This window comes from Vigna unguiculata, unplaced genomic scaffold (genome assembly GCF_037176805.1).
Source record: "Vigna unguiculata cultivar grain cowpea cultivar isolate G323 ecotype 2 unplaced genomic scaffold, ASM3717680v1 ptg000026l_ERROPOS8475000, whole genome shotgun sequence".
In the NCBI taxonomy this organism is placed as follows: Eukaryota; Viridiplantae; Streptophyta; class Magnoliopsida; order Fabales; family Fabaceae; genus Vigna; species Vigna unguiculata.
In genome coordinates this window covers 158,337-176,192 of record NW_028196671.1, presented here as the reverse complement: position 1 = coordinate 176,192, position 17,856 = coordinate 158,337, and the positions used below count along the sequence as shown (strand labels likewise).

Sequence of the window (17,856 nt, the reverse complement as noted above, 5' to 3'; positions counted from 1 at the left end):
GATAATTTAGGATTTGATTGCAAAAGAAAACAGTGATGAAAAGAACGTAGGAAAAGAAAATAACGTAAAAAAGAGGTGCAACACGAGGACTTCCCAGGAGGTCACCCATCCTAGTACTACTCTCGCCCAAGCACGCTTAACTGCGGAGTTCTGATGGGATCCGGTGCATTAGTGCTGGTATGATCGCACCTGTGAAGTATTGCACGATCAATGTACATATGGGTTTCGCATTGAGCCTAAGTTTGAACACTTGGCGCGGCGGCGCGGGGGCACGGGGACGTGAGGTGGGTTGTTTTGGTCTGAAGAGATTTTGGTAGTAGTCAGTTGGAATGATTTAGGATTTGATTGCAAAAGAAAACAGTGATGAAAAGAACGTAGGAAAAGAAAATAACGTAAAAAAGAGGTGCAACACGAGGACTTCCCAGGAGGTCACCCATCCTAGTACTACTCTCGCCCAAGCACGCTTAACTGCGGAGTTCTGATGGGATCCGGTGCATTAGTGCTGGTATGATCGCACCTGTGAAGTATTGCACGATCAATGTACATATGGGTTTCGCATTGGGCCTAAGTTTGAACACTTGGCGCGGCGCGGGGGCACGGGGACGTGAGGTGGGTTGTTTTGGTCTGAAGAGATTTTGGTAGTAGTCAGTTGGAATGATTTAGGATTTGATTGCAAAAGAAAACAGTGATGAAAAGAACGTAGGAAAAGAAAATAACGTAAAAAAGAGGTGCAACACGAGGACTTCCCAGGAGGTCACCCATCCTAGTACTACTCTCGCCCAAGCACGCTTAACTGCGGAGTTCTGATGGGATCCGGTGCATTAGTGCTGGTATGATCGCACCTGTGAAGTATTGCACGATCAATGTACATATGGGTTTCGCATTGGGCCTAAGTTTGAACACTTGGCGCGGCGCGGGGGCACGGGGACGTGAGGTGGGTTGTTTTGGTCTGAAGAGATTTTGGTAGTAGTCAGTTGGAATGATTTAGGTGATAATTTAGGATTTGATTGCAAAAGAAAACAGTGATGAAAAGAACGTAGGAAAAGAAAATAACGTAAAAAAGAGGTGCAACACGAGGACTTCCCAGGAGGTCACCCATCCTAGTACTACTCTCGCCCAAGCACGCTTAACTGCGGAGTTCTGATGGGATCCGGTGCATTAGTGCTGGTATGATCGCACCTGTGAAGTATTGCACGATCAATGTACATATGGGTTTCGCATTGGGCCTAAGTTTGAACACTTGGCGCGGCGCGGGGGCACGGGGACGTGAGGTGGGTTGTTTTGGTCTGAAGAGATTTTGGTAGTAGTCAGTTGGAATGATTTAGGTGATAATTTAGGATTTGATTGCAAAAGAAAACAGTGATGAAAAGAACGTAGGAAAAGAAAATAACGTAGAAAAGAGGTGCAACACGAGGACTTCCCAGGAGGTCACCCATCCTAGTACTACTCTCGCCCAAGCACGCTTAACTGCGGAGTTCTGATGGGATCCGGTGCATTAGTGCTGGTATGATCGCACCTGTGAAGTATTGCACGATCAATGTACATATGGGTTTCGCATTGGGCCTAAGTTTGAACACTTGGCGCGGCGCGGGGGCACGGGGACGTGAGGTGGGTTGTTTTGGTCTGAAGAGATTTTGGTAGTAGTCAGTTGGAATGATTTAGGTGATAATTTAGGATTTGATTGCAAAAGAAAACAGTGATGAAAAGAACGTAGGAAAAGAAAATAACGTAAAAAAGAGGTGCAACACGAGGACTTCCCAGGAGGTCACCCATCCTAGTACTACTCTCGCCCAAGCACACTTAACTGCGGAGTTCTGATGGGATCCGGTGCATTAGTGCTGGTATGATCGCACCTGTGAAGTATTGCACGATCAATGTACATATGGGTTTCGCATTGGGCCTAAGTTTGAACACTTGGCGCGGCGCGGGGGCACGGGGACGTGAGGTGGGTTGTTTTGGTCTGAAGAGATTTTGGTAGTAGTCAGTTGGAATGATTTAGGTGATAATTTAGGATTTGATTGCAAAAGAAAACAGTGATGAAAAGAACGTAGGAAAAGAAAATAACGTAAAAAAGAGGTGCAACACGAGGACTTCCCAAGAGGTCACCCATCCTAGTACTACTCTCGCCCAAGCACGCTTAACTGCGGAGTTCTGATGGGATCCGGTGCATTAGTGCTGGTATGATCGCACCTGTGAAGTATTGCACGATCAATGTACATATGGGTTTCGCATTGGGCCTAAGTTTGAACACTTGGCGCGGCGCGGGGGCACGGGGACGTGAGGTGGGTTGTTTTGGTCTGAAGAGATTTTGGTAGTAGTCAGTTGGAATGATTTAGGTGATAATTTAGGATTTGATTGCAAAAGAAAACAGTGATGAAAAGAACGTAGGAAAAGAAAATAACGTAAAAAAGAGATGCAACACGAGGACTTCCCAGGAGGTCACCCATCCTAGTACTACTCTCGCCCAAGCACGCTTAACTGCGGAGTTCTGATGGGATCCGGTGCATTAGTGCTGGTATGATCGCACCTGTGAAGTATTGCACGATCAATGTACATATGGGTTTCGCATTGGGCCTAAGTTTGAACACTTGGCGCGGCGGCGCGGGGGCACGGGGACGTGAGGTGGGTTGTTTTGGTCTGAAGAGATTTTGGTAGTAGTCAGTTGGAATGATTTAGGATTTGATTGCAAAAGAAAACAGTGATGAAAAGAACGTAGGAAAAGAAAATAACGTAAAAAAGAGGTGCAACACGAGGACTTCCCAGGAGGTCACCCATCCTAGTACTACTCTCGCCCAAGCACGCTTAACTGCGGAGTTCTGATGGGATCCGGTGCATTAGTGCTGGTATGATCGCACCTGTGAAGTATTGCACGATCAATGTACATATGGGTTTCGCATTGGGCCTAAGTTTGAACACTTGGCGCGGCGCGGGGGCACGGGGACGTGAGGTGGGTTGTTTTGGTCTGAAGAGATTTTGGTAGTAGTCAGTTGGAATGATTTAGGTGATAATTTAGGATTTGATTGCAAAAGAAAACAGTGATGAAAAGAACGTAGGAAAAGAAAATAACGTAGAAAAGAGGTGCAACACGAGGACTTCCCAGGAGGTCACCCATCCTAGTACTACTCTCGCCCAAGCACGCTTAACTGCGGAGTTCTGATGGGATCCGGTGCATTAGTGCTGGTATGATCGCACCTGTGAAGTATTGCACGATCAATGTACATATGGGTTTCGCATTGGGCCTAAGTTTGAACACTTGGCGCGGCGCGGGGGCACGGGGACCTGAGTTGGGTTGTTTTGGTCTGAAGAGATTTTGGTAGTAGTCAGTTGGAATGATTTAGGTGATAATTTAGGATTTGATTGCAAAAGAAAACAGTGATGAAAAGAACGTAGGAAAAGAAAATAACGTAAAAAAGAGGTGCAACACGAGGACTTCCCAGGAGGTCACCCATCCTAGTATTACTCTCGCCCAAGCACACTTAACTGCGGAGTTCTGATGGGATCCGGTGCATTAGTGCTGGTATGATCGCACCTGTGAAGTATTGCACGATCAATGTACATATGGGTTTCGCATTGGGCCTAAGTTTGAACACTTGGCGCGGCGCGGGGGCACGGGGACGTGAGGTGGGTTGTTTTGGTCTGAAGAGATTTTGGTAGTAGTCAGTTGGAATGATTTAGGTGATAATTTAGGATTTGATTGCAAAAGAAAACAGTGATGAAAAGAACGTAGGAAAAGAAAATAACGTAAAAAAGAGGTGCAACACGAGGACTTCCCAAGAGGTCACCCATCCTAGTACTACTCTCGCCCAAGCACGCTTAACTGCGGAGTTCTGATGGGATCCGGTGCATTAGTGCTGGTATGATCGCACCTGTGAAGTATTGCACGATCAATGTACATATGGGTTTCGCATTGGGCCTAAGTTTGAACACTTGGCGCGGCGCGGGGGCACGGGGACGTGAGGTGGGTTGTTTTGGTCTGAAGAGATTTTGGTAGTAGTCAGTTGGAATGATTTAGGTGATAATTTAGGATTTGATTGCAAAAGAAAACAGTGATGAAAAGAACGTAGGAAAAGAAAATAACGTAAAAAAGAGGTGCAACACGAGGACTTCCCAGGAGGTCACCCATCCTAGTACTACTCTCGCCCAAGCACGCTTAACTGCGGAGTTCTGATGGGATCCGGTGCATTAGTGCTGGTATGATCGCACCTGTGAAGTATTGCACGATCAATGTACATATGGGTTTCGCATTGGGCCTAAGTTTGAACACTTGGCGCGGCGGCGCGGGGGCACGGGGACGTGAGGTGGGTTGTTTTGGTCTGAAGAGATTTTGGTAGTAGTCAGTTGGAATGATTTAGGATTTGATTGCGAAAGAAAACAGTGATGAAAAGAACGTAGGAAAAGAAAATAACGTAAAAAAGAGGTGCAACACGAGGACTTCCCAGGAGGTCACCCATCCTAGTACTACTCTCGCCCAAGCACGCTTAACTGCGGAGTTCTGATGGGATCCGGTGCATTAGTGCTGGTATGATCGCACCTGTGAAGTATTGCACGATCAATGTACATATGGGTTTCGCATTGGGCCTAAGTTTGAACACTTGGCGCGGCGGCGCGGGGGCACGGGGACGTGAGGTGGGTTGTTTTGGTCTGAAGAGATTTTGGTAGTAGTCAGTTGGAATGATTTAGGTGATAATTTAGGATTTGATTGCAAAAGAAAACAGTGATGAAAAGAACGTAGGAAAAGAAAATAGGACTTCCCAGGAGGTCACCCATCCTAGTACTACTCTCGCCCAAGCACGCTTAACTGCGGAGTTCTGATGGGATCCGGTGCATTAGTGCTGGTATGATCGCACCTGTGAAGTATTGCACGATCAATGTACATATGGGTTTCGCATTGAGCCTAAGTTTGAACACTTGGCGCGGCGGCGCGGGGGCACGGGGACGTGAGGTGGGTTGTTTTGGTCTGAAGAGATTTTGGTAGTAGTCAGTTGGAATGATTTAGGATTTGATTGCAAAAGAAAACAGTGATGAAAAGAACGTAGGAAAAGAAAATAACGTAAAAAAGAGGTGCAACACGAGGACTTCCCAGGAGGTCACCCATCCTAGTACTACTCTCGCCCAAGCACGCTTAACTGCGGAGTTCTGATGGGATCCGGTGCATTAGTGCTGGTATGATCGCACCTGTGAAGTATTGCACGATCAATGTACATATGGGTTTCGCATTGGGCCTAAGTTTGAACACTTGGCGCGGCGCGGGGGCACGGGGACGTGAGGTGGGTTGTTTTGGTCTGAAGAGATTTTGGTAGTAGTCAGTTGGAATGATTTAGGATTTGATTGCAAAAGAAAACAGTGATGAAAAGAACGTAGGAAAAGAAAATAACGTAAAAAAGAGGTGCAACACGAGGACTTCCCAGGAGGTCACCCATCCTAGTACTACTCTCGCCCAAGCACGCTTAACTGCGGAGTTCTGATGGGATCCGGTGCATTAGTGCTGGTATGATCGCACCTGTGAAGTATTGCACGATCAATGTACATATGGGTTTCGCATTGGGCCTAAGTTTGAACACTTGGCGCGGCGCGGGGGCACGGGGACGTGAGGTGGGTTGTTTTGGTCTGAAGAGATTTTGGTAGTAGTCAGTTGGAATGATTTAGGTGATAATTTAGGATTTGATTGCAAAAGAAAACAGTGATGAAAAGAACGTAGGAAAAGAAAATAACGTAAAAAAGAGGTGCAACACGAGGACTTCCCAGGAGGTCACCCATCCTAGTACTACTCTCGCCCAAGCACGCTTAACTGCGGAGTTCTGATGGGATCCGGTGCATTAGTGCTGGTATGATCGCACCTGTGAAGTATTGCACGATCAATGTACATATGGGTTTCGCATTGGGCCTAAGTTTGAACACTTGGCGCGGCGCGGGGGCACGGGGACGTGAGGTGGGTTGTTTTGGTCTGAAGAGATTTTTGTAGTAGTCAGTTGGAATGATTTAGGATTTGATTGCAAAAGAAAACAGTGATGAAAAGAACGTAGGAAAAGAAAATAACGTAAAAAAGAGGTGCAACACGAGGACTTCCCAGGAGGTCACCCATCCTAGTACTACTCTCGCCCAAGCACGCTTAACTGCGGAGTTCTGATGGGATCCGGTGCATTAGTGCTGGTATGATCGCACCTGTGAAGTATTGCACGATCAATGTACATATGGGTTTCGCATTGGGCCTAAGTTTGAACACTTGGCGCGGCGCGGGGGCACGGGGACGTGAGGTGGGTTGTTTTGGTCTGAAGAGATTTTGGTAGTAGTCAGTTGGAATGATTTAGGTGATAATTTAGGATTTGATTGCAAAAGAAAACAGTGATGAAAAGAACGTAGGAAAAGAAAATAACGTAAAAAAGAGGTGCAACACGAGGACTTCCCAGGAGGTCACCCATCCTAGTACTACTCTCGCCCAAGCACGCTTAACTGCGGAGTTCTGATGGGATCCGGTGCATTAGTGCTGGTATGATCGCACCTGTGAAGTATTGCACGATCAATGTACATATGGGTTTCGCATTGGGCCTAAGTTTGAACACTTGGCGCGGCGCGGGGGCACGGGGACGTGAGGTGGGTTGTTTTGGTCTGAAGAGATTTTGGTAGTAGTCAGTTGGAATGATTTAGGTGATAATTTAGGATTTGATTGCAAAAGAAAACAGTGATGAAAAGAACGTAGGAAAAGAAAATAACGTAGAAAAGAGGTGCAACACGAGGACTTCCCAGGAGGTCACCCATCCTAGTACTACTCTCGCCCAAGCACGCTTAACTGCGGAGTTCTGATGGGATCCGGTGCATTAGTGCTGGTATGATCGCACCTGTGAAGTATTGCACGATCAATGTACATATGGGTTTCGCATTGGGCCTAAGTTTGAACACTTGGCGCGGCGCGGGGGCACGGGGACGTGAGGTGGGTTGTTTTGGTCTGAAGAGATTTTGGTAGTAGTCAGTTGGAATGATTTAGGATTTGATTGCAAAAGAAAACAGTGATGAAAAGAACGTAGGAAAAGAAAATAACGTAAAAAAGAGGTGCAACACGAGGACTTCCCAGGAGGTCACCCATCCTAGTACTACTCTCGCCCAAGCACGCTTAACTGCGGAGTTCTGATGGGATCCGGTGCATTAGTGCTGGTATGATCGCACCTGTGAAGTATTGCACGATCAATGTACATATGGGTTTCGCATTGGGCCTAAGTTTGAACACTTGGCGCGGCGGCGCGGGGGCACGGGGACGTGAGGTGGGTTGTTTTGGTCTGAAGAGATTTTGGTAGTAGTCAGTTGGAATGATTTAGGTGATAATTTAGGATTTGATTGCAAAAGAAAACAGTGATGAAAAGAACGTAGGAAAAGAAAATAGGACTTCCCAGGAGGTCACCCATCCTAGTACTACTCTCGCCCAAGCACGCTTAACTGCGGAGTTCTGATGGGATCCGGTGCATTAGTGCTGGTATGATCGCACCTGTGAAGTATTGCACGATCAATGTACATATGGGTTTCGCATTGAGCCTAAGTTTGAACACTTGGCGCGGCGGCGCGGGGGCACGGGGACGTGAGGTGGGTTGTTTTGGTCTGAAGAGATTTTGGTAGTAGTCAGTTGGAATGATTTAGGATTTGATTGCAAAAGAAAACAGTGATGAAAAGAACGTAGGAAAAGAAAATAACGTAAAAAAGAGGTGCAACACGAGGACTTCCCAGGAGGTCACCCATCCTAGTACTACTCTCGCCCAAGCACGCTTAACTGCGGAGTTCTGATGGGATCCGGTGCATTAGTGCTGGTATGATCGCACCTGTGAAGTATTGCACGATCAATGTACATATGGGTTTCGCATTGGGCCTAAGTTTGAACACTTGGCGCGGCGCGGGGGCACGGGGACGTGAGGTGGGTTGTTTTGGTCTGAAGAGATTTTGGTAGTAGTCAGTTGGAATGATTTAGGATTTGATTGCAAAAGAAAACAGTGATGAAAAGAACGTAGGAAAAGAAAATAACGTAAAAAAGAGGTGCAACACGAGGACTTCCCAGGAGGTCACCCATCCTAGTACTACTCTCGCCCAAGCACGCTTAACTGCGGAGTTCTGATGGGATCCGGTGCATTAGTGCTGGTATGATCGCACCTGTGAAGTATTGCACGATCAATGTACATATGGGTTTCGCATTGGGCCTAAGTTTGAACACTTGGCGCGGCGCGGGGGCACGGGGACGTGAGGTGGGTTGTTTTGGTCTGAAGAGATTTTGGTAGTAGTCAGTTGGAATGATTTAGGTGATAATTTAGGATTTGATTGCAAAAGAAAACAGTGATGAAAAGAACGTAGGAAAAGAAAATAACGTAAAAAAGAGGTGCAACACGAGGACTTCCCAGGAGGTCACCCATCCTAGTACTACTCTCGCCCAAGCACGCTTAACTGCGGAGTTCTGATGGGATCCGGTGCATTAGTGCTGGTATGATCGCACCTGTGAAGTATTGCACGATCAATGTACATATGGGTTTCGCATTGGGCCTAAGTTTGAACACTTGGCGCGGCGCGGGGGCACGGGGACGTGAGGTGGGTTGTTTTGGTCTGAAGAGATTTTGGTAGTAGTCAGTTGGAATGATTTAGGTGATAATTTAGGATTTGATTGCAAAAGAAAACAGTGATGAAAAGAACGTAGGAAAAGAAAATAGGACTTCCCAGGAGGTCACCCATCCTAGTACTACTCTCGCCCAAGCACGCTTAACTGCGGAGTTCTGATGGGATCCGGTGCATTAGTGCTGGTATGATCGCACCTGTGAAGTATTGCACGATCAATGTACATATGGGTTTCGCATTGAGCCTAAGTTTGAACACTTGGCGCGGCGGCGCGGGGGCACGGGGACGTGAGGTGGGTTGTTTTGGTCTGAAGAGATTTTGGTAGTAGTCAGTTGGAATGATTTAGGATTTGATTGCAAAAGAAAACAGTGATGAAAAGAACGTAGGAAAAGAAAATAACGTAAAAAAGAGGTGCAACACGAGGACTTCCCAGGAGGTCACCCATCCTAGTACTACTCTCGCCCAAGCACGCTTAACTGCGGAGTTCTGATGGGATCCGGTGCATTAGTGCTGGTATGATCGCACCTGTGAAGTATTGCACGATCAATGTACATATGGGTTTCGCATTGGGCCTAAGTTTGAACACTTGGCGCGGCGCGGGGGCACGGGGACGTGAGGTGGGTTGTTTTGGTCTGAAGAGATTTTGGTAGTAGTCAGTTGGAATGATTTAGGTGATAATTTAGGATTTGATTGCAAAAGAAAACAGTGATGAAAAGAACGTAGGAAAAGAAAATAACGTAAAAAAGAGGTGCAACACGAGGACTTCCCAGGAGGTCACCCATCCTAGTACTACTCTCGCCCAAGCACGCTTAACTGCGGAGTTCTGATGGGATCCGGTGCATTAGTGCTGGTATGATCGCACCTGTGAAGTATTGCACGATCAATGTACATATGGGTTTCGCATTGGGCCTAAGTTTGAACACTTGGCGCGGCGCGGGGGCACGGGGACGTGAGGTGGGTTGTTTTGGTCTGAAGAGATTTTGGTAGTAGTCAGTTGGAATGATTTAGGTGATAATTTAGGATTTGATTGCAAAAGAAAACAGTGATGAAAAGAACGTAGGAAAAGAAAATAACGTAGAAAAGAGGTGCAACACGAGGACTTCCCAGGAGGTCACCCATCCTAGTACTACTCTCGCCCAAGCACGCTTAACTGCGGAGTTCTGATGGGATCCGGTGCATTAGTGCTGGTATGATCGCACCTGTGAAGTATTGCACGATCAATGTACATATGGGTTTCGCATTGGGCCTAAGTTTGAACACTTGGCGCGGCGCGGGGGCACGGGGACGTGAGGTGGGTTGTTTTGGTCTGAAGAGATTTTGGTAGTAGTCAGTTGGAATGATTTAGGTGATAATTTAGGATTTGATTGCAAAAGAAAACAGTGATGAAAAGAACGTAGGAAAAGAAAATAACGTAAAAAAGAGGTGCAACACGAGGACTTCCCAGGAGGTCACCCATCCTAGTACTACTCTCGCCCAAGCACACTTAACTGCGGAGTTCTGATGGGATCCGGTGCATTAGTGCTGGTATGATCGCACCTGTGAAGTATTGCACGATCAATGTACATATGGGTTTCGCATTGGGCCTAAGTTTGAACACTTGGCGCGGCGCGGGGGCACGGGGACGTGAGGTGGGTTGTTTTGGTCTGAAGAGATTTTGGTAGTAGTCAGTTGGAATGATTTAGGTGATAATTTAGGATTTGATTGCAAAAGAAAACAGTGATGAAAAGAACGTAGGAAAAGAAAATAACGTAAAAAAGAGGTGCAACACGAGGACTTCCCAAGAGGTCACCCATCCTAGTACTACTCTCGCCCAAGCACGCTTAACTGCGGAGTTCTGATGGGATCCGGTGCATTAGTGCTGGTATGATCGCACCTGTGAAGTATTGCACGATCAATGTACATATGGGTTTCGCATTGGGCCTAAGTTTGAACACTTGGCGCGGCGCGGGGGCACGGGAACGTGAGGTGGGTTGTTTTGGTCTGAAGAGATTTTGGTAGTAGTCAGTTGGAATGATTTAGGTGATAATTTAGGATTTGATTGCAAAAGAAAACAGTGATGAAAAGAACGTAGGAAAAGAAAATAACGTAAAAAAGAGATGCAACACGAGGACTTCCCAGGAGGTCACCCATCCTAGTACTACTCTCGCCCAAGCACGCTTAACTGCGGAGTTCTGATGGGATCCGGTGCATTAGTGCTGGTATGATCGCACCTGTGAAGTATTGCACGATCAATGTACATATGGGTTTCGCATTGGGCCAAAGTTTGAACACTTGGCGCGGCGGCGCGGGGGCACGGGGACGTGAGGTGGGTTGTTTTGGTCTGAAGAGATTTTGGTAGTAGTCAGTTGGAATGATTTAGGATTTGATTGCAAAAGAAAACAGTGATGAAAAGAACGTAGGAAAAGAAAATAACGTAAAAAAGAGGTGCAACACGAGGACTTCCCAGGAGGTCACCCATCCTAGTACTACTCTCGCCCAAGCACGCTTAACTGCGGAGTTCTGATGGGATCCGATGCATTAGTGCTGGTATGATCGCACCTGTGAAGTATTGCACGATCAATGTACATATGGGTTTCGCATTGGGCCTAAGTTTGAACACTTGGCGCGGCGCGGGGGCACGGGGACGTGAGGTGGGTTGTTTTGGTCTGAAGAGATTTTGGTAGTAGTCAGTTGGAATGATTTAGGTGATAATTTAGGATTTGATTGCAAAAGAAAACAGTGATGAAAAGAACGTAGGAAAAGAAAATAACGTAGAAAAGAGGTGCAACACGAGGACTTCCCAGGAGGTCACCCATCCTAGTACTACTCTCGCCCAAGCACGCTTAACTGCGGAGTTCTGATGGGATCCGGTGCATTAGTGCTGGTATGATCGCACCTGTGAAGTATTGCACGATCAATGTACATATGGGTTTCGCATTGGGCCTAAGTTTGAACACTTGGCGCGGCGCGGGGGCACGGGGACCTGAGGTGGGTTGTTTTGGTCTGAAGAGATTTTGGTAGTAGTCAGTTGGAATGATTTAGGTGATAATTTAGGATTTGATTGCAAAAGAAAACAGTGATGAAAAGAACGTAGGAAAAGAAAATAACGTAAAAAAGAGGTGCAACACGAGGACTTCCCAGGAGGTCACCCATCCTAGTATTACTCTCGCCCAAGCACACTTAACTGCGGAGTTCTGATGGGATCCGGTGCATTAGTGCTGGTATGATCGCACCTGTGAAGTATTGCACGATCAATGTACATATGGGTTTCGCATTGGGCCTAAGTTTGAACACTTGGCGCGGCGCGGGGGCACGGGGACGTGAGGTGGGTTGTTTTGGTCTGAAGAGATTTTGGTAGTAGTCAGTTGGAATGATTTAGGTGATAATTTAGGATTTGATTGCAAAAGAAAACAGTGATGAAAAGAACGTAGGAAAAGAAAATAACGTAAAAAAGAGGTGCAACACGAGGACTTCCCAGGAGGTCACCCATCCTAGTACTACTCTCGCCCAAGCACGCTTAACTGCGGAGTTCTGATGGGATCCGGTGCATTAGTGCTGGTATGATCGCACCTGTGAAGTATTGCACGATCAATGTACATATGGGTTTCGCATTGGGCCTAAGTTTGAACACTTGGCGCGGCGCGGGGGCACGGGGACGTGAGGTGGGTTGTTTTGGTCTGAAGAGATTTTGGTAGTAGTCAGTTGGAATGATTTAGGTGATAATTTAGGATTTGATTGCAAAAGAAAACAGTGATGAAAAGAACGTAGGGAAAGAAAATAACGTAAAAAAGAGGTGCAACACGAGGACTTCCCAGGAGGTCACCCATCCTAGTACTACTCTCGCCCAAGCACGCTTAACTGCGGAGTTCTGATGGGATCCGGTGCATTAGTGCTGGTATGATCGCACCTGTGAAGTATTGCACGATCAATGTACATATGGGTTTCGCATTGGGCCTAAGTTTGAACACTTGGCGCAGCGCGGGGGCACGGGGACGTGAGGTGGGTTGTTTTGGTCTGAAGAGATTTTGGTAGTAGTCAGTTGGAATGATTTAGGTGATAATTTAGGATTTGATTGCAAAAGAAAACAGTGATGAAAAGAACGTAGGAAAAGAAAATAACGTAAAAAAGAGGTGCAACACGAGGACTTCCCAGGAGGTCACCCATCCTAGTACTACTCTCGCCCAAGCACGCTTAACTGCGGAGTTCTGATGGGATCCGGTGCATTAGTGCTGGTATGATCGCACCTGTGAAGTATTGCACGATCAATGTACATATGGGTTTCGCATTGGGCCTAAGTTTGAACACTTGGCGCGGCGCGGGGGCACGGGGACGTGAGGTGGGTTGTTTTGGTCTGAAGAGATTTTGGTAGTAGTCAGTTGGAATGATTTAGGTGATAATTTAGGATTTGATTGCAAAAGAAAACAGTGATGAAAAGAACGTAGGAAAAGAAAATAGGACTTCCCAGGAGGTCACCCATCCTAGTACTACTCTCGCCCAAGCACGCTTAACTGCGGAGTTCTGATGGGATCCGGTGCATTAGTGCTGGTATGATCGCACCTGTGAAGTATTGCACGATCAATGTACATATGGGTTTCGCATTGGGCCTAAGTTTGAACACTTGGCGCGGCGCGGGGGCACGGGGACGTGAGGTGGGTTGTTTTGGTCTGAAGAGATTTTGGTAGTAGTCAGTTGGAATGATTTAGGTGATAATTTAGGATTTGATTGCAAAAGAAAACAGTGATGAAAAGAACGTAGGAAAAGAAAATAACGTAAAAAAAAGGTGCAACACGAGGACTTCCCAGGAGGTCACCCATCCTAGTACTACTCTCGCCCAAGCACGCTTAACTGCGGAGTTCTGATGGGATCCGGTGCATTAGTGCTGGTATGATCGCACCTGTGAAGTATTGCACGATCAATGTACATATGGGTTTCGCATTGGGCCTAAGTTTGAACACTTGGCGCGGCGCGGGGGCACGGGGACGTGAGGTGGGTTGTTTTGGTCTGAAGAGATTTTGGTAGTAGTCAGTTGGAATGATTTAGGTGATAATTTAGGATTTGATTGCAAAAGAAAACAGTGATGAAAAGAACGTAGGAAAAGAAAATAACGTAAAAAAGAGGTGCAACACGAGGACTTCCCAGGAGGTCACCCATCCTAGTACTACTCTCGCCCAAGCACGCTTAACTGCGGAGTTCTGATGGGATCCGGTGCATTAGTGCTGGTATGATCGCACCTGTGAAGTATTGCACGATCAATGTACATATGGGTTTCGCATTGGGCCTAAGTTTGAACACTTGGCGCGGCGCGGGGGCACGGGGACGTGAGGTGGGTTGTTTTGGTCTGAAGAGATTTTGGTAGTAGTCAGTTGGAATGATTTAGGTGATAATTTAGGATTTGATTGCAAAAGAAAACAGTGATGAAAAGAACGTAGGGAAAGAAAATAACGTAAAAAAGAGGTGCAACACGAGGACTTCCCAGGAGGTCACCCATCCTAGTACTACTCTCGCCCAAGCACGCTTAACTGCGGAGTTCTGATGGGATCCGGTGCATTAGTGCTGGTATGATCGCACCTGTGAAGTATTGCACGATCAATGTACATATGGGTTTCGCATTGGGCCTAAGTTTGAACACTTGGCGCGGCGCGGGGGCACGGGGACGTGAGGTGGGTTGTTTTGGTCTGAAGAGATTTTGGTAGTAGTCAGTTGGAATGATTTAGGTGATAATTTAGGATTTGATTGCAAAAGAAAACAGTGATGAAAAGAACGTAGGAAAAGAAAATAACGTAAAAAAGAGGTGCAACACGAGGACTTCCCAGGAGGTCACCCATCCTAGTACTACTCTCGCCCAAGCACGCTTAACTGCGGAGTTCTGATGGGATCCGGTGCATTAGTGCTGGTATGATCGCACCTGTGAAGTATTGCACGATCAATGTACATATGGGTTTCGCATTGGGCCTAAGTTTGAACACTTGGCGCGGCGCGGGGGCACGGGGACGTGAGGTGGGTTGTTTTGGTCTGAAGAGATTTTGGTAGTAGTCAGTTGGAATGATTTAGGTGATAATTTAGGATTTGATTGCAAAAGAAAACAGTGATGAAAAGAACGTAGGAAAAGAAAATAACGTAAAAAAGAGGTGCAACACGAGGACTTCCCAGGAGGTCACCCATCCTAGTACTACTCTCGCCCAAGCACACTTAACTGCGGAGTTCTGATGGGATCCGGTGCATTAGTGCTGGTATGATCGCACCTGTGAAGTATTGCACGATCAATGTACATATGGGTTTCGCATTGGGCCTAAGTTTGAACACTTGGCGCGGCGCGGGGGCACGGGGACGTGAGGTGGGTTGTTTTGGTCTGAAGAGATTTTGGTAGTAGTCAGTTGGAATGATTTAGGTGATAATTTAGGATTTGATTGCAAAAGAAAACAGTGATGAAAAGAACGTAGGAAAAGAAAATAACGTAAAAAAGAGGTGCAACACGAGGACTTCCCAGGAGGTCACCCATCCTAGTACTACTCTCGCCCAAGCACGCTTAACTGCGGAGTTCTGATGGGATCCGGTGCATTAGTGCTGGTATGATCGCACCTGTGAAGTATTGCACGATCAATGTACATATGGGTTTCGCATTGGGCCTAAGTTTGAACACTTGGCGCGGCGCGGGGGCACGGGGACGTGAGGTGGGTTGTTTTGGTCTGAAGAGATTTTGGTAGTAGTCAGTTGGAATGATTTAGGTGATAATTTAGGATTTGATTGCAAAAGAAAACAGTGATGAAAAGAACGTAGGAAAAGAAAATAACGTAAAAAAGAGGTGCAACACGAGGACTTCCCAGGAGGTCACCCATCTTAGTACTACTCTCGCCCAAGCACGCTTAACTGCGGAGTTCTGATGGGATCCGGTGCATTAGTGCTGGTATGATCGCACCTGTGAAGTATTGCACGATCAATGTACATATGGGTTTCGCATTGAGCCTAAGTTTGAACACTTGGCGCGGCGGCGCGGGGGCACGGGGACGTGAGGTGGGTTGTTTTGGTCTGAAGAGATTTTGGTAGTAGTCAGTTGGAATGATTTAGGATTTGATTGCAAAAGAAAACAGTGATGAAAAGAACGTAGGAAAAGAAAATAACGTAAAAAAGAGGTGCAACACGAGGACTTCCCAGGAGGTCACCCATCCTAGTACTACTCTCGCCCAAGCACGCTTAACTGCGGAGTTCTGATGGGATCCGGTGCATTAGTGCTGGTATGATCGCACCTGTGAAGTATTGCACGATCAATGTACATATGGGTTTCGCATTGGGCCTAAGTTTGAACACTTGGCGCGGCGCGGGGGCACGGGGACGTGAGGTGGGTTGTTTTGGTCTGAAGAGATTTTGGTAGTAGTCAGTTGGAATGATTTAGGTGATAATTTAGGATTTGATTGCAAAAGAAAACAGTGATGAAAAGAACGTAGGAAAAGAAAATAACGTAAAAAAGAGGTGCAACACGAGGAATTCCCAGGAGGTCACCCATCCTAGTACTACTCTCGCCCAAGCACGCTTAACTGCGGAGTTCTGATGGGATCCGGTGCATTAGTGCTGGTATGATCGCACCTGTGAAGTATTGCACGATCAATGTACATATGGGTTTCGCATTGGGCCTAAGTTTGAACACTTGGCGCGGCGCGGGGGCACGGGGACGTGAGGTGGGTTGTTTTGGTCTGAAGAGATTTTGGTAGTAGTCAGTTGGAATGATTTAGGATTTGATTGCAAAAGAAAACAGTGATGAAAAGAACGTAGGAAAAGAAAATAACGTAAAAAAGAGGTGCAACACGAGGACTTCCCAGGAGGTCACCCATCCTAGTACTACTCTCGCCCAAGCACGCTTAACTGCGGCGCGGGGGCACGGGGACGTGAGGTGGGTTGTTTTGGTCTGAAGAGATTTTGGTAGTAGTCAGTTGGAATGATTTAGGTGATAATTTAGGATTTGATTGCAAAAGAAAACAGTGATGAAAAGAACGTAGGAAAAGAAAATAACGTAAAAAAGAGGTGCAACACGAGGACTTCCCAGGAGGTCACCCATCCTAGTACTACTCTCGCCCAAGCACGCTTAACTGCGGAGTTCTGATGGGATCCGGTGCATTAGTGCTGGTATGATCGCACCTGTGAAGTATTGCACGATCAATGTACATATGGGTTTCGCATTGGGCCTAAGTTTGAACACTTGGCGCGGCGCGGGGGCACGGGGACGTGAGGTGGGTTGTTTTGGTCTGAAGAGATTTTGGTAGTAGTCAGTTGGAATGATTTAGGTGATAATTTAGGATTTGATTGCAAAAGAAAACAGTGATGAAAAGAACGTAGGAAAAGAAAATAGGACTTCCCAGGAGGTCACCCATCCTAGTACTACTCTCGCCCAAGCACGCTTAACTGCGGAGTTCTGATGGTATCCGGTGCATTAGTGCTGGTATGATCGCACCTGTGAAGTATTGCACGATCAATGTACATATGGGTTTCGCATTGGGCCTAAGTTTGAACACTTGGCGCGGCGCGGGGGCACGGGGACGTGAGGTGGGTTGTTTTGGTCTGAAGAGATTTTGGTAGTAGTCAGTTGGAATGATTTAGGTGATAATTTAGGATTTGATTGCAAAAGAAAACAGTGATGAAAAGAACGTAGGAAAAGAAAATAGGACTTCCCAGGAGGTCACCCATCCTAGTACTACTCTCGCCCAAGCACGCTTAACTGCGGAGTTCTGATGGGATCCGGTGCATTAGTGCTGGTATGATCGCACCTGTGAAGTATTGCACGATCAATGTACATATGGGTTTCGCATTGGGCCTAAGTTTGAACACTTGGCGCGGCGCGGGGGCACGGGGACGTGAGGTGGGTTGTTTTGGTCTGAAGAGATTTTGGTAGTAGTCAGTTGGAATGATTTAGGTGATAATTTAGGATTTGATTGCAAAAGAAAACAGTGATGAAAAGAACGTAGGAAAAGAAAATAACGTAAAAAAGAGGTGCAACACGAGGACTTCCCAGGAGGTCACCCATCCTAGTACTACTCTCGCCCAAGCACGCTTAACTGCAGAGTTCTGATGGGATCCGGTGCATTAGTGCTAGTATGATTCACCTGTGAAGTATTGCACGATCAATGTACATATGGGTTTCGCATTGGGCCTAAGTTTGAACACTTGGCGCGGCGCGGGGGCACGGGGACGTGAGGTGGGTTGTTTTGGTCTGAAGAGATTTTGGTAGTAGTCAGTTGGAATGATTTAGGTGATAATTTAGGATTTGATTGCAAAAGAAAACAGTGATGAAAAGAACGTAGGGAA

General features: G+C 46.7%; 46 non-coding genes and 7 pseudogenes across 46 annotated transcripts; all 53 read right to left on the bottom strand.

Moving 5' to 3' along the window:
• Positions 1-72: 72 nt before the first annotated feature.
• LOC146878378 (5S ribosomal RNA) lies at positions 73-191 on the bottom strand. The gene has a single exon (XR_014989709.1). It is a non-coding gene; the product is annotated as a 5S ribosomal RNA (ribosomal RNA).
• Positions 192-400: 209 nt separating this feature from the next.
• On the bottom strand, positions 401-519 carry LOC146878377 (5S ribosomal RNA). Its single transcript, XR_014989708.1, has one exon. It is a non-coding gene; the product is annotated as a 5S ribosomal RNA (ribosomal RNA).
• A 206-nt stretch (positions 520-725) lies between these two features.
• On the bottom strand, positions 726-844 carry LOC146878376 (5S ribosomal RNA). Its single transcript, XR_014989707.1, has one exon. It is a non-coding gene; the product is annotated as a 5S ribosomal RNA (ribosomal RNA).
• Positions 845-1,062: 218 nt separating this feature from the next.
• LOC146878375 (5S ribosomal RNA) lies at positions 1,063-1,181 on the bottom strand. The gene has a single exon (XR_014989706.1). It is a non-coding gene; the product is annotated as a 5S ribosomal RNA (ribosomal RNA).
• A 218-nt stretch (positions 1,182-1,399) lies between these two features.
• LOC146878374 (5S ribosomal RNA) lies at positions 1,400-1,518 on the bottom strand. Its single transcript, XR_014989705.1, has one exon. It is a non-coding gene; the product is annotated as a 5S ribosomal RNA (ribosomal RNA).
• Positions 1,519-1,736: 218 nt separating this feature from the next.
• LOC146878373 (5S ribosomal RNA) lies at positions 1,737-1,855 on the bottom strand. The gene has a single exon (XR_014989199.1). It is a non-coding gene; the product is annotated as a 5S ribosomal RNA (ribosomal RNA).
• A 218-nt stretch (positions 1,856-2,073) lies between these two features.
• Positions 2,074-2,192, bottom strand: LOC146878372 (5S ribosomal RNA). The gene has a single exon (XR_014989891.1). It is a non-coding gene; the product is annotated as a 5S ribosomal RNA (ribosomal RNA).
• A 218-nt stretch (positions 2,193-2,410) lies between these two features.
• On the bottom strand, positions 2,411-2,529 carry LOC146878371 (5S ribosomal RNA). Its single transcript, XR_014989252.1, has one exon. It is a non-coding gene; the product is annotated as a 5S ribosomal RNA (ribosomal RNA).
• Positions 2,530-2,738: 209 nt separating this feature from the next.
• Positions 2,739-2,857, bottom strand: LOC146878370 (5S ribosomal RNA). The gene has a single exon (XR_014989704.1). It is a non-coding gene; the product is annotated as a 5S ribosomal RNA (ribosomal RNA).
• A 218-nt stretch (positions 2,858-3,075) lies between these two features.
• On the bottom strand, positions 3,076-3,194 carry LOC146878369 (5S ribosomal RNA). The gene has a single exon (XR_014989703.1). It is a non-coding gene; the product is annotated as a 5S ribosomal RNA (ribosomal RNA).
• Positions 3,195-3,412: 218 nt separating this feature from the next.
• On the bottom strand, positions 3,413-3,531 carry LOC146878368 (5S ribosomal RNA). The gene has a single exon (XR_014989397.1). It is a non-coding gene; the product is annotated as a 5S ribosomal RNA (ribosomal RNA).
• A 218-nt stretch (positions 3,532-3,749) lies between these two features.
• LOC146878367 (5S ribosomal RNA) lies at positions 3,750-3,868 on the bottom strand. Its single transcript, XR_014989890.1, has one exon. It is a non-coding gene; the product is annotated as a 5S ribosomal RNA (ribosomal RNA).
• Positions 3,869-4,086: 218 nt separating this feature from the next.
• On the bottom strand, positions 4,087-4,205 carry LOC146878366 (5S ribosomal RNA). Its single transcript, XR_014989702.1, has one exon. It is a non-coding gene; the product is annotated as a 5S ribosomal RNA (ribosomal RNA).
• A 209-nt stretch (positions 4,206-4,414) lies between these two features.
• LOC146878365 (5S ribosomal RNA) lies at positions 4,415-4,533 on the bottom strand. Its single transcript, XR_014989700.1, has one exon. It is a non-coding gene; the product is annotated as a 5S ribosomal RNA (ribosomal RNA).
• A 197-nt stretch (positions 4,534-4,730) lies between these two features.
• Positions 4,731-4,849, bottom strand: LOC146878364 (5S ribosomal RNA; annotated as a pseudogene).
• A 209-nt stretch (positions 4,850-5,058) lies between these two features.
• Positions 5,059-5,177, bottom strand: LOC146878363 (5S ribosomal RNA). Its single transcript, XR_014989699.1, has one exon. It is a non-coding gene; the product is annotated as a 5S ribosomal RNA (ribosomal RNA).
• A 206-nt stretch (positions 5,178-5,383) lies between these two features.
• LOC146878362 (5S ribosomal RNA) lies at positions 5,384-5,502 on the bottom strand. The gene has a single exon (XR_014989698.1). It is a non-coding gene; the product is annotated as a 5S ribosomal RNA (ribosomal RNA).
• Positions 5,503-5,720: 218 nt separating this feature from the next.
• On the bottom strand, positions 5,721-5,839 carry LOC146878361 (5S ribosomal RNA). The gene has a single exon (XR_014989697.1). It is a non-coding gene; the product is annotated as a 5S ribosomal RNA (ribosomal RNA).
• Positions 5,840-6,045: 206 nt separating this feature from the next.
• Positions 6,046-6,164, bottom strand: LOC146878360 (5S ribosomal RNA). Its single transcript, XR_014989696.1, has one exon. It is a non-coding gene; the product is annotated as a 5S ribosomal RNA (ribosomal RNA).
• Positions 6,165-6,382: 218 nt separating this feature from the next.
• Positions 6,383-6,501, bottom strand: LOC146878359 (5S ribosomal RNA). The gene has a single exon (XR_014989695.1). It is a non-coding gene; the product is annotated as a 5S ribosomal RNA (ribosomal RNA).
• Positions 6,502-6,719: 218 nt separating this feature from the next.
• LOC146878358 (5S ribosomal RNA) lies at positions 6,720-6,838 on the bottom strand. The gene has a single exon (XR_014989694.1). It is a non-coding gene; the product is annotated as a 5S ribosomal RNA (ribosomal RNA).
• Positions 6,839-7,044: 206 nt separating this feature from the next.
• Positions 7,045-7,163, bottom strand: LOC146878357 (5S ribosomal RNA). Its single transcript, XR_014989693.1, has one exon. It is a non-coding gene; the product is annotated as a 5S ribosomal RNA (ribosomal RNA).
• Positions 7,164-7,360: 197 nt separating this feature from the next.
• On the bottom strand, positions 7,361-7,479 carry LOC146878356 (5S ribosomal RNA; annotated as a pseudogene).
• A 209-nt stretch (positions 7,480-7,688) lies between these two features.
• On the bottom strand, positions 7,689-7,807 carry LOC146878355 (5S ribosomal RNA). The gene has a single exon (XR_014989692.1). It is a non-coding gene; the product is annotated as a 5S ribosomal RNA (ribosomal RNA).
• Positions 7,808-8,013: 206 nt separating this feature from the next.
• Positions 8,014-8,132, bottom strand: LOC146878354 (5S ribosomal RNA). The gene has a single exon (XR_014989691.1). It is a non-coding gene; the product is annotated as a 5S ribosomal RNA (ribosomal RNA).
• Positions 8,133-8,350: 218 nt separating this feature from the next.
• Positions 8,351-8,469, bottom strand: LOC146878353 (5S ribosomal RNA). The gene has a single exon (XR_014989689.1). It is a non-coding gene; the product is annotated as a 5S ribosomal RNA (ribosomal RNA).
• A 194-nt stretch (positions 8,470-8,663) lies between these two features.
• LOC146878352 (5S ribosomal RNA) lies at positions 8,664-8,782 on the bottom strand (annotated as a pseudogene).
• Positions 8,783-8,991: 209 nt separating this feature from the next.
• LOC146878351 (5S ribosomal RNA) lies at positions 8,992-9,110 on the bottom strand. Its single transcript, XR_014989688.1, has one exon. It is a non-coding gene; the product is annotated as a 5S ribosomal RNA (ribosomal RNA).
• Positions 9,111-9,328: 218 nt separating this feature from the next.
• LOC146878350 (5S ribosomal RNA) lies at positions 9,329-9,447 on the bottom strand. Its single transcript, XR_014989687.1, has one exon. It is a non-coding gene; the product is annotated as a 5S ribosomal RNA (ribosomal RNA).
• A 218-nt stretch (positions 9,448-9,665) lies between these two features.
• LOC146878349 (5S ribosomal RNA) lies at positions 9,666-9,784 on the bottom strand. Its single transcript, XR_014989686.1, has one exon. It is a non-coding gene; the product is annotated as a 5S ribosomal RNA (ribosomal RNA).
• Positions 9,785-10,002: 218 nt separating this feature from the next.
• LOC146878348 (5S ribosomal RNA) lies at positions 10,003-10,121 on the bottom strand. Its single transcript, XR_014989198.1, has one exon. It is a non-coding gene; the product is annotated as a 5S ribosomal RNA (ribosomal RNA).
• Positions 10,122-10,339: 218 nt separating this feature from the next.
• Positions 10,340-10,458, bottom strand: LOC146878347 (5S ribosomal RNA). Its single transcript, XR_014989889.1, has one exon. It is a non-coding gene; the product is annotated as a 5S ribosomal RNA (ribosomal RNA).
• Positions 10,459-10,676: 218 nt separating this feature from the next.
• Positions 10,677-10,795, bottom strand: LOC146878346 (5S ribosomal RNA). The gene has a single exon (XR_014989251.1). It is a non-coding gene; the product is annotated as a 5S ribosomal RNA (ribosomal RNA).
• A 209-nt stretch (positions 10,796-11,004) lies between these two features.
• Positions 11,005-11,123, bottom strand: LOC146878345 (5S ribosomal RNA). The gene has a single exon (XR_014989316.1). It is a non-coding gene; the product is annotated as a 5S ribosomal RNA (ribosomal RNA).
• Positions 11,124-11,341: 218 nt separating this feature from the next.
• Positions 11,342-11,460, bottom strand: LOC146878344 (5S ribosomal RNA). Its single transcript, XR_014989685.1, has one exon. It is a non-coding gene; the product is annotated as a 5S ribosomal RNA (ribosomal RNA).
• Positions 11,461-11,678: 218 nt separating this feature from the next.
• Positions 11,679-11,797, bottom strand: LOC146878343 (5S ribosomal RNA). Its single transcript, XR_014989396.1, has one exon. It is a non-coding gene; the product is annotated as a 5S ribosomal RNA (ribosomal RNA).
• A 218-nt stretch (positions 11,798-12,015) lies between these two features.
• On the bottom strand, positions 12,016-12,134 carry LOC146878342 (5S ribosomal RNA). The gene has a single exon (XR_014989684.1). It is a non-coding gene; the product is annotated as a 5S ribosomal RNA (ribosomal RNA).
• A 218-nt stretch (positions 12,135-12,352) lies between these two features.
• Positions 12,353-12,471, bottom strand: LOC146878341 (5S ribosomal RNA). The gene has a single exon (XR_014989683.1). It is a non-coding gene; the product is annotated as a 5S ribosomal RNA (ribosomal RNA).
• A 218-nt stretch (positions 12,472-12,689) lies between these two features.
• Positions 12,690-12,808, bottom strand: LOC146878340 (5S ribosomal RNA). Its single transcript, XR_014989682.1, has one exon. It is a non-coding gene; the product is annotated as a 5S ribosomal RNA (ribosomal RNA).
• Positions 12,809-13,002: 194 nt separating this feature from the next.
• On the bottom strand, positions 13,003-13,121 carry LOC146878339 (5S ribosomal RNA; annotated as a pseudogene).
• A 218-nt stretch (positions 13,122-13,339) lies between these two features.
• Positions 13,340-13,458, bottom strand: LOC146878338 (5S ribosomal RNA). The gene has a single exon (XR_014989877.1). It is a non-coding gene; the product is annotated as a 5S ribosomal RNA (ribosomal RNA).
• Positions 13,459-13,676: 218 nt separating this feature from the next.
• Positions 13,677-13,795, bottom strand: LOC146878337 (5S ribosomal RNA). The gene has a single exon (XR_014989681.1). It is a non-coding gene; the product is annotated as a 5S ribosomal RNA (ribosomal RNA).
• A 218-nt stretch (positions 13,796-14,013) lies between these two features.
• LOC146878336 (5S ribosomal RNA) lies at positions 14,014-14,132 on the bottom strand. Its single transcript, XR_014989680.1, has one exon. It is a non-coding gene; the product is annotated as a 5S ribosomal RNA (ribosomal RNA).
• Positions 14,133-14,350: 218 nt separating this feature from the next.
• Positions 14,351-14,469, bottom strand: LOC146878335 (5S ribosomal RNA). The gene has a single exon (XR_014989678.1). It is a non-coding gene; the product is annotated as a 5S ribosomal RNA (ribosomal RNA).
• A 218-nt stretch (positions 14,470-14,687) lies between these two features.
• On the bottom strand, positions 14,688-14,806 carry LOC146878334 (5S ribosomal RNA). The gene has a single exon (XR_014989197.1). It is a non-coding gene; the product is annotated as a 5S ribosomal RNA (ribosomal RNA).
• A 218-nt stretch (positions 14,807-15,024) lies between these two features.
• On the bottom strand, positions 15,025-15,143 carry LOC146878333 (5S ribosomal RNA). Its single transcript, XR_014989677.1, has one exon. It is a non-coding gene; the product is annotated as a 5S ribosomal RNA (ribosomal RNA).
• A 218-nt stretch (positions 15,144-15,361) lies between these two features.
• Positions 15,362-15,480, bottom strand: LOC146878332 (5S ribosomal RNA). The gene has a single exon (XR_014989154.1). It is a non-coding gene; the product is annotated as a 5S ribosomal RNA (ribosomal RNA).
• Positions 15,481-15,689: 209 nt separating this feature from the next.
• LOC146878331 (5S ribosomal RNA) lies at positions 15,690-15,808 on the bottom strand. Its single transcript, XR_014989676.1, has one exon. It is a non-coding gene; the product is annotated as a 5S ribosomal RNA (ribosomal RNA).
• Positions 15,809-16,026: 218 nt separating this feature from the next.
• On the bottom strand, positions 16,027-16,145 carry LOC146878330 (5S ribosomal RNA). Its single transcript, XR_014989544.1, has one exon. It is a non-coding gene; the product is annotated as a 5S ribosomal RNA (ribosomal RNA).
• A 430-nt stretch (positions 16,146-16,575) lies between these two features.
• LOC146878329 (5S ribosomal RNA) lies at positions 16,576-16,694 on the bottom strand. The gene has a single exon (XR_014989675.1). It is a non-coding gene; the product is annotated as a 5S ribosomal RNA (ribosomal RNA).
• A 194-nt stretch (positions 16,695-16,888) lies between these two features.
• On the bottom strand, positions 16,889-17,007 carry LOC146878328 (5S ribosomal RNA; annotated as a pseudogene).
• Positions 17,008-17,201: 194 nt separating this feature from the next.
• On the bottom strand, positions 17,202-17,320 carry LOC146878327 (5S ribosomal RNA; annotated as a pseudogene).
• Positions 17,321-17,538: 218 nt separating this feature from the next.
• Positions 17,539-17,656, bottom strand: LOC146878326 (5S ribosomal RNA; annotated as a pseudogene).
• Between the last annotated feature and the right edge of the window lie 200 nt (positions 17,657-17,856).